At 46.1% G+C, this 9,322-nt stretch overlaps 1 long non-coding RNA gene across 1 annotated transcript; it reads left to right on the plus strand.

Moving 5' to 3' along the window:
• The first annotated feature begins 487 nt into the window (after window positions 1-487).
• LOC108580583 lies at window positions 488-4,930 on the plus strand. Its single transcript, XR_001891798.3, has 2 exons — window positions 488-1,393; window positions 4,595-4,930. It is a non-coding gene; the product is annotated as an uncharacterized LOC108580583 (long non-coding RNA).
• Window positions 4,931-9,322: the final 4,392 nt, after the last annotated feature.

Consider the following 9,322-nt stretch of genomic DNA (forward strand, 5'->3'; position numbering starts at 1 on the left):
TAGCTTGCTCACTTTTTTTTTTTAATTTTATTTATTTATTTATTTTTTATTTTTTTTTTTTTTTGAGACGGAGTCTCGCGCTGTGTCACCCAGGCTGGAGTGCAGTGGCGCGATCTAGGCTCACTGCAAGCTCCGCCTCCCAGGTTCACGCCATTCTCCTGCCTCAGCCTCCGAGTAGCTGGGACTACAGGCGCCCGCCACCACGCCCGGCTAGTTTTTTGTATTTTTAGTAGAGACGGGGTTTCACCATGTTAGCCTGGATGGTCTCGATCTCCTGACCTCGTGATCCACCCGCCTCGGCCTCCCAAAGTGCTGGGATTACAGGCTTGAGCCACCGCGCCCGGCCTTTTTTTTTTTTTTTTGAGATCTCAGCTCACTGCAACCTCTGCCCCCTGGGTTTAAGCAAATTCTCCTGCCTCACCCTCCCAAGTAGCTTGGATTACCACGCCTGGCTAATTTTTACATAGTTAGTAGAGGGGGTTCACCATTTTGGCCAGGCTGGTCTTGAACTCCTGACCCCAAGTGATCTGCAGGCCTCTGCCTCCCAAAGTGTTGGGATTACAGGCATGAGCCACCACGCCTGGCCAAGCTTGCTCACTTTTAAATAAGCTGCCATGTTGGGAGAGGCCAATGTAGCAATCAACTGAGGGTGAACCATTAGTGTGGGAGGAGTAATCCAACAACCATGTAAGTTTGTAAGTACACATGGTTGTTGGATTACTTTCTATAGTGGAGGCTTGATGAATGCCACCCCAGCAGACTTCTCAGAGATGCTTGTGAGAAACCTTGAAACAGGACCCACCCAGATTGTGCGTGGATTTCTGACCTATGGGAAATATATTTCAAGCCACTAGGTTTTGAGATAACTTGCTACAAAGCAGTAAATTCACAACTCTGTAATGCCCACTCTAAAGGTCCTGACATGGGCATCTCCATTACCTTAGTCATTACCTAAGTCATCTCCATCACCTAAGTCTACTTCAGTTTCTCTGCACAGCATTTGAAGCGTTTATGTCTGGCCCCAATCTGCATTTTCATACTTAACATGCATTTGACTTAACATGTCCAAAACTAGATGCCTGATGCTTCACTCCCCTAACCCCATTCCCTACAAGTCTGCTTCCTATAATCTTCCCTTCCCAGGTATTGGCAACACCAGCAGTCCAGCTGGTCAGGAGCTATGGAATCAACCTCATGTACCATGTGAATCCCTCAGCAAATCCTATTGATTCTACCTTCAAAATACGTCTGAAACCCACCCCCTTAGCATCTTCATTGCTACCACCTTGGTACAGACCATCAAACAAGCTTGGAATACCGGTCTCTACTTCAACCTTTGCTCCCTACAGTCAATTCAGATGGAACCAGAGCGATCTGTGAAAACCTGAATTAGGTATGGAGCTCTTTGCTCAGAAGCCTCCAGTGTCTCCCCACCTCACACAGTAAAAGCCAAAGTCCATCAGGGCCTACATGACCTTCCCCTTCCCTTAACCTCCCAACTTCATCTCTTCCCTTTCAATCTTAGCCACGTGGGCCCCCTGACTTCTCCATTCCTTTAGGATTATTCCAACCTCAGTATCTTAGCACTTGTTTTTCCCTCTGCCTGGAATGACCAGCCCTAGACCTGCAGAGCTTTGCATGGCTGTCTGCCTTGTGTCTTTCAGGTATTTGCTCAAATATTTCCTCTGGGGAACCAATCATCTTCCCTATCACTTTCTATTCCCTTACCTGGTTTTTAATTTTTTTAAATAGAGACTCTATGTTGCTCAGGCTGGTTTCAAACTCCTGGGCTCAAGGGATCCTCCCTATTTGGCCTCCCAAAGTGCTAGAATTACAGGCATGAGCCACCATGCCTGGCCATGTTTTTACCTACTGCCTAACACATACTGCCTATGCGTATGCTATATACATACATGTGTATATACATCTGTATATGTGTATAGTGTGTTATACAGCTGGTAAGTGGCAGAGCATGCATTTGATTCTGCCAGTCTGGCTCTTGTATTTCTGGGGTTTTTGTAGACGGAGTCTTGCTCTGTCCCCCAGGCTGGAGTACAATCTCAGCTCCCTGCAACCTTCGCCTCTTGTGTTCACACAATTCTCCTGTTTCAGCCTCCTGAGTAGCTGGGATTACAGATGCCCGCACAGTGTGTCTTAATTTTTGTATTTTTAGTAGAGGTGAGTTTTCACCATGTTGGCCAGGCTGGTCTCGAACTCCTGTCCTCAAGTGATCCACCTGCCTAGACCTCCCAAAGTACTGGGATTACAGGAGTGATCCACTGTGCCTGGCCTGGCACTTGTATTTGTAACCGTTGGCTTAATTGCAGCATGTTACTTAAATGCAGTCTAATGGATACAGGAAGGAGATAATTTCTGGCTCTTAAAAGCTCAAATGCTTTTGCTGGATTTCTGTGTTGTTGAGATACCACGGAGGTCAGAAATGGCCCCAAATACCTGCCAGCCAAGGGCCAGCTTCCTGGAGAACTCCCAGCCACACCTATAGTCTCAGCTTTGCTGTTGCTTTTTTGAGCTCCAAGGTAGTTGTAGGCCTCTAATGATCAAACCATTTGCAACCCATCTCTAGCTTTAGCTCCCACGAGTCCCACCAAACATTTGATGCTTCAGTCTAGTTTTAGCTCTTCGTCTTCTTGACTGAGGAGTCCTTTCCTTCTATAAGCTTCAGTTTCCTCATCTGTGAAATGAGGTTTATTGGGGGCTTGCCACGTGCTGATACTGTGCTATTACCTTATTTAATCTATACCCCAACTCTGTTACTACCCTATTTTATAGATAGGAAAACAGGCTCAGGGAGGTTTGGTGAGTTCATACACCTTGAAGGTGGTTCTTGGAAGCTGGGATGTGAACCAGTACTATCCTAGGCCCCTAATTTGCCAGGGCCTTTGCTTAAGACCCTCACCAACTGCATGGGTAAAAGCACAAGCATGGCCAGGCGCAGTGGCTCACGCCTGTAATCCCAGCACTTTGGGAGGCCAAGGAGGGCAGATCACGAGGTCAAGAGATCGAGACCATCCTGGCCAACATGGTGAAAACCCGTCTCTACTAAAAATAAAAAATTAGCTGGGCATGGTAGCATGCACCTGTAGTCCCAGCTACTTGGGAGGTTGAGGCAGGGGAATCACTTGAACCCTGAAGGTGGAGGTTACAGTGAGCTGAGATTGCACCACTGCACTGCAGCCTGACAACAGAGTGAGACTCCATCTCAAAACAAAAACAAACAAAAAAACCCACACAAGCATTTCTGGGAAGCTGTGGGAAAAAATAAGAGATTCACAATGTCTTCCAGAATTTTAGCTGAGAGGTGGTGGTATTATATCCCCCGTACCTCACTATACGTTTTCTGGGAACAGAGCAGTTTTACAAACGGTTTGGAGCTTGGGCTTGCTTATTCCCAGCTCCTGGCAGTCAGCAGTAACTTCCCCAGATCTCCTGTCTATAAAGTGGGCATAACATGTCTTTCCTCCTGGAGTTACTGTGAGGATCAAATGAAAATGTGTCCTCTAAATGCTTGGCCACAGGGTTAGGTCAGTAATAGTCATCTTCATCAGAGTGAAAAGGAATAAACTAGTGATTGTGCAACAACTTGGATGAACCCCGGAGATGTGACACTGAGTGAGGGAAGCCAGCCTCAAATCTCAAATGGTCACATGCTGTGTGATTCCATTTGACATTCTGGAAAAGACAAAGGTATGATGATTGGGAAGAGATGATGGTGTTGCCAGAAGTTAGGATGGGTGGCAGATATGGATGTGAAGGGATCGCACAAGGAAGTCTTTGGGGTATCATGAGTGCGGTAGTGGTTACATGAATGTGTACATGTGTTAAGATTCATAGTACTGGGCCAGGCATGGTGGCTTACGCCTGTAATCCCAGCACTTGGGGAGGCCAACCCCTAAGGTAGGTGGATCACCTGAGGTTAGGAATTTGAGACCACCCCAGCCAACATCATGAAACCCCATCTCTACTAAAAATACAAAAATTAGCTGGGCGTGGTGGTGCATGCCTGTAATCCCAGCCACTTGGGAGGCTGAGGCAGGAGAATCGCTTGAACCTGGAAGGCGGAGGCTGCAGTGAGCTGAGATTGCACGATTTCACTCTAGCCTGGGCAATAGAGTGAGACTCCGCCTCAAAACAAAACAAAACAAAAACCCAGATTTATAGAACTGTACAGCAAAATTAAAAATAGTTTGATTGTATGGCAATTTTTTTATTATTTATTTTTGAGACAGGGTCTTGCTCTGTCACCCAGGCTAGAGTGCAGTGGTACAACCACAGCTCACTGCAGCCTTGACTTCCCAGGCTCAAGCAATCCTCCTACCTCAGCGTCCTGAGTAGCTGGGACTACAGGTGTGTGCTACCACACTCAGCTAATTTTTAAATTTTTTGTAGAGATAGGGGTCTCACTATATTGCTGGAGTTGATCTCGAACTCCTGGCCACAAGCGATCCTCCTGCCTCACCCTCCCAAAGTGCTTTTAAAAATGTTAACAAACATAGTCTCTGGAGTTAGACTTGAGTTCAAATCCTGGATTTGCTATGTATTAGCCATTGGCTCAATCTTCTTTTTCTTTTCTTAGATTTTGCCTGCCTGAGTTCCTCTAGTAGTGGCCATGATTGCCAGAGAAGATAGAGCAGGTCCCTCCCAGGACTTGCAACTCCAGCCTGTGTCTGCAGGGGGTGCTGTAGGGACTGATTTCTCCAGCCCATGGCAAGAGGCCTTCATCTTGTGCCTGGAAAAAGGGAAGTCCAAGTCTGTCTGGCAGAGATGGTGCAGATGGGCAAGTTTTTCAGACACTGCAGCCAGCACTTCTGGGACCGCAGCAGTGGAGCCTGCAGAGGGCCAGTTCCCCAGGCGTGGGCTATTGCCACTGTCACTTACAGACTCCTCATGTGATAAACAACCCCTAAACAGATTAATCCACAGTCTCTCCATCCTAACAAGTCAGTGATCAGTTTTCACTTTTCCACGTTCCCTTCTGTCTCCATTATGTTCCCATAGTGGGGCAGCTTCTACCTGCATGGTTGGAGCTTCCCATTTTTAAAGAGGCCAGAAATCCTTTAAAGTTCTTTAAAATGTTTGTAGCCTGTTCCAATTTTGTAAACTGTGAAGACTGAGCAACACATATGCATGGGCCTCATATGGCCTGGAGGCCACCAGCTGGAGACCTCTGTAGCTTGTGTCCCTTTCAGCACTGTTCTTGTCATTCCTGAGCTGGGATGCCAGCTGAAACATAGGATGGTCAGTTAAATTTGAATTTCTTTCTTTCTTTTTTTTTTTTTTCTTGAAATGGAGTCTCGCTCTGTCGCCAGGCTGGAGTGCAGTGGCGTGATCTCAGCTCTCTGCAACCTCTGCCTCCCTAGTTCAAGCAATTCTCCTGCCTCAGCCTCCCGAGTAGCTGGGATTACAGGCGCGCACCACCACATCCAGCTAATTTTTGTATTTTTAGTAGAGACGGGGTTTCACCATGTTGGCCAGGATGGTCTTGATCTCCTAACCTCATGATCCACCCGCCTCGGCCTCCCAAAGTGCTGGGATTACAGGTGTGAACCACTACGCCTGGTCGATGGCATTCATTCTTTAAGATGCAGCCTCCGTGGACCTCGTACCTTCTCAGTAATTTCCATATTCTTTGCTGACTTGGGTTTTTCCTCCAAAATTGTCTGGGAGAAATTGAGGTTTGTGGAGTTTCCCAATGGCTAGTTTCCAAACTGGCTTCAAAGCCTGGGCTCGTGGAATTGGCAGGGTCTGCAGCCAGCCAAACCCATCCTTCGGTCACAGCCTCCCATGGTCCTGATATTAATTCATCACAGGTCTGTTTAGAAGGTGGCAGAAACAGACCGTCTTGGGCTTATTTATATCTGTGACTTTTTTAAAAAGACAGAAAAGGAGAAATCTGGATCCTTTCCCTTGTCAGGCTCCTTTAACTAAATGGTCTTTTGCTAAAATAGACTGGCCCTACTGTGTGGGTAGGAAGGGTTGAGATGGGAGTGGGCCGAGTGGGCGAGAACTTTTTTTTTTGCCCTGATATTAAAATGGCAGCATGTGCAGTCTTCTGCCTCTGCCCAGGTTGGCCTGATGTTTTCATAGGGAGAGAGGCCGCTTGTTGAGTGTGGTGGTGTTTTTCATAGTGTATGTTAGGCTGCCTGAAACATGCCTCGCTGTCGTACCTTTCAGCCAACTCTCACGTACCTCTCTCAGCCTGATTTCTCCCCACTTGAGTTATAATAACAACAACTGCCTTTTAAAAAATTTCCTACTGGGCTTCATGCTAGGTACTTTCCATGTTTTATTTGTATTTATTTAGTTTTTGAGGCAGAGTCTCACTCTGTCCCCCATGCTGGAGTCCAGTGGTGTGATCGCAGCTCACTGCAGCCTCAAACTCCGGGGCTCAAGCGAGCCTCCTGCCTCAGCCTCCTGAATAGCTGGGACTACAGGTGTGTGCTACCACACCCGGCTGATTTTTCTATTTTTTTGTACAGACAGTGTCTCCCTTTGTTGCCCAGGCTGATCTCTCCTGGGCTCAAGCGATCCTCCTGCCTCAACCTCCCAAAGTATTGGGATTACTGGTGTGAGCCACCATGGTATGTTTTAAATAATTTATTCTTCACCTCAGGTGAGTGAGGTAATATCCCAGTTTTACAGATAAGGAAACAGATTGGGCAGGGGAAGTGACTTGCCTCAGATGCACAATAAATGGCTCTGCCAGTGTCTTCCTTGGCGCCTCCAGATCCCCTTGTCACCCTTGTCCCCTCTGCTTCTCTCTGCTCCATGCTTCTGGAGCATGAACTGCATTAACAGTTCCTTGTCTGGTGGCCTCAAGGTTCCCCAGGAGGCAGGGAGGGTGAGGCTGAGATGTGTGTTCCCCTAAGGCACATGCCTCAGCCTGGCCGCCTCTGTCTAAGGCCACAGGCCCTCAAGTGCTTCCCCACCTGACTTTCCAGGCTCGGGTAACTGCTTCCTGCCTGCCCCGTCAGGTGTAGGGGGTGCTTCATGGGTCAACACTAGCTTATGTGGTTTCCTTATATCCTGGGCACACTTTTGTTATTCTCAAATTACACTCTGCTTGAACTATTCTCTATCCAGCGGGTTGTGACTATCCAGAGGCAGAGTTGGGATTTAAACCCAAGGACTTCAAAATAAGCTCTGTGCAAATGGCCTCCCAGAGCTGCCTGCTGGTTTCTTCTGCCAGGCCCGGCTTCTCCATTCTGGCTTGGACCATGGTCTGCTGTCATTTCCACAACAATTGCAGGAAGTTGCCAAATGCGTTCTCTGTGACTGCCAGGCTGATGACCCTGTTTAAAAGCAAAACAACAACAAAAAAAGCAATTTCTTCAATTAAAATTACAAAACAGAAAAAAAAAGATGTCACACTTGGGGGAAGCTGGGTGAAGTGTACTTGATATTCTACATACTATTTTTGCAGTTCTCTGTGAATCAATGTTATTTCCAACTGAAATGTTAAAAAAACTTCATTACTAGATCAGAAAAAATAAACAACAAACAACAACAAAAACCAGAGGAGAATATGTGGTGCACTATTGAGGGAAATATAAAAGGATAAAAACAAGAAAATACTGACACAACTCAGACTCCATTGTTGAACCCTATTTTATTTTATATACTTCTAGGTCTTTTTTTTTTTTTTTTTTTTTTTTGAAAAGAGCCTTAGCTCACTGCAACCTCTACCTCCCGGGTTCAAGCGATTCTCCTGCTTCAGCCTCCCGAGTAGCTGGGATTACAGGTGCCCGCCACCACGCCTGGCTAATTTTTGTATTTTTAGTAGAGACAGGGTTTCACCATGTTGTCCAGGCTGGTCTCGAACTCCTGATTCAGGTGATCCGCCCGCCTCGGCCTCCCAAAGTGCTGGGATTACAGGTGTGAACCCCTGCGTCAGGCCACTTCTAGGTCTTTTTCTACATGTTTATATATACACTATATGTATTTTTTACCAAAGTGGGATCATACCATAATGCTGTTTTTTGTTTGTTTGTTTGTTTTTGTTTTTAAGACAGTCTTACTCTGTTGCCCAGGCTGGAATGCAGTGGTGTGATCTTGGCTCACTGCAACCTCTGCCTCCCAGGTTCAAGTGATTCTCCTGCCTCAGCCTCCCGAGTAGCTGGGACTACAGTTGCCCGCCACCACGCCCAGCTAATTTTTTGTATTTTTAGTAGGGATGGGGTTTCGCTATGTTGGCAACACTGGTCTCGAACTCCCAACCTCAAGTGATCCACCTGCCTTGGCCTCCCATAGTGCTGGGATTACAGGTGTAAGCCACTGTGCCCGGCCAATAATGCTGTTTTGTAACCTCTGTCAGTTAACCATCTCCATTTTTTCACATCAATAAATTTCCCATTTGTCCACAAAAGTCCTGTACAGCTGGCAGAGGGTATATGTGACTGGAGGCCATTAGGTCCTTCAGGTTCTTCCAACCTAGCACCACCCTTTCTTCCCCTTTACCATAGAAGCTTGTCCTGGAGAACGTCTCACCTTCTGGATTCATCTGAGTGTTGCCTTCTGGGGGTGTCATTTCATTTGTTCCTCTGTATCCTGCATCCTCTGTAAATTGGAGAGTCATTCTAAAGTTTTGATAAGATCAAGTTAAATATTTTGGCAAGAAAGCATCATAGATGATGATGCTGTGCACATCAGGTGACATCACATTTTATATTTAATGGACAAATAAAAGTTGTATATATTTACAGTGTACAACACGATGTTTTGAAATATATGTATGTTGTGGAATGGCTAACTCAGGCCAATTAAAATATGTATTACTTCACTTTTTTTTTTTTTTTTTTTTTTTTTTTTTTAAAGAGGCAGAGTTTTGCTCTTGTTGCCCAGGCTGGAGTACAGTGGCGCAATCTCAGCTCACTGCTACCTCCGTCTCCCAGGTTTAAGCGAGTCTCCTGCTTCAGCCTCCCAAGTAGCTGGGATTACAGACATCTGCCACCATGCCCGGCTAATTTTTTGTGTTTAGTAGAGACGGGTTTCACCATTTTGCTCACACTGGTCTCAAACTCCTGACTTCAGGTGATCTGCCCACTTCAGCCTCTCAAAGTGCTGTGATAACAGGCATGATACTTCACATTTGTTTGTGATGAGAACACAAAATCTCTTGAGCAATTTTTAAGTACACAGCGTATTCTTATTGACTATAGTCACCATGATGTACAATAGAGCTCTTGAAGTTATTCCTCCTGTTTAACTGGAATTTTGTACCCTTTGATCAATATCTCCTGAACACAATTTTCTCTGCTTCTCTCCTATGACTTTGACTTTTATGTGTAGATGCCACATAGAGGTG

This window comes from Papio anubis, chromosome 16, assembly GCF_008728515.1.
Source record: "Papio anubis isolate 15944 chromosome 16, Panubis1.0, whole genome shotgun sequence".
NCBI lineage: Eukaryota > Metazoa > Chordata > Mammalia > Primates > Cercopithecidae > Papio > Papio anubis.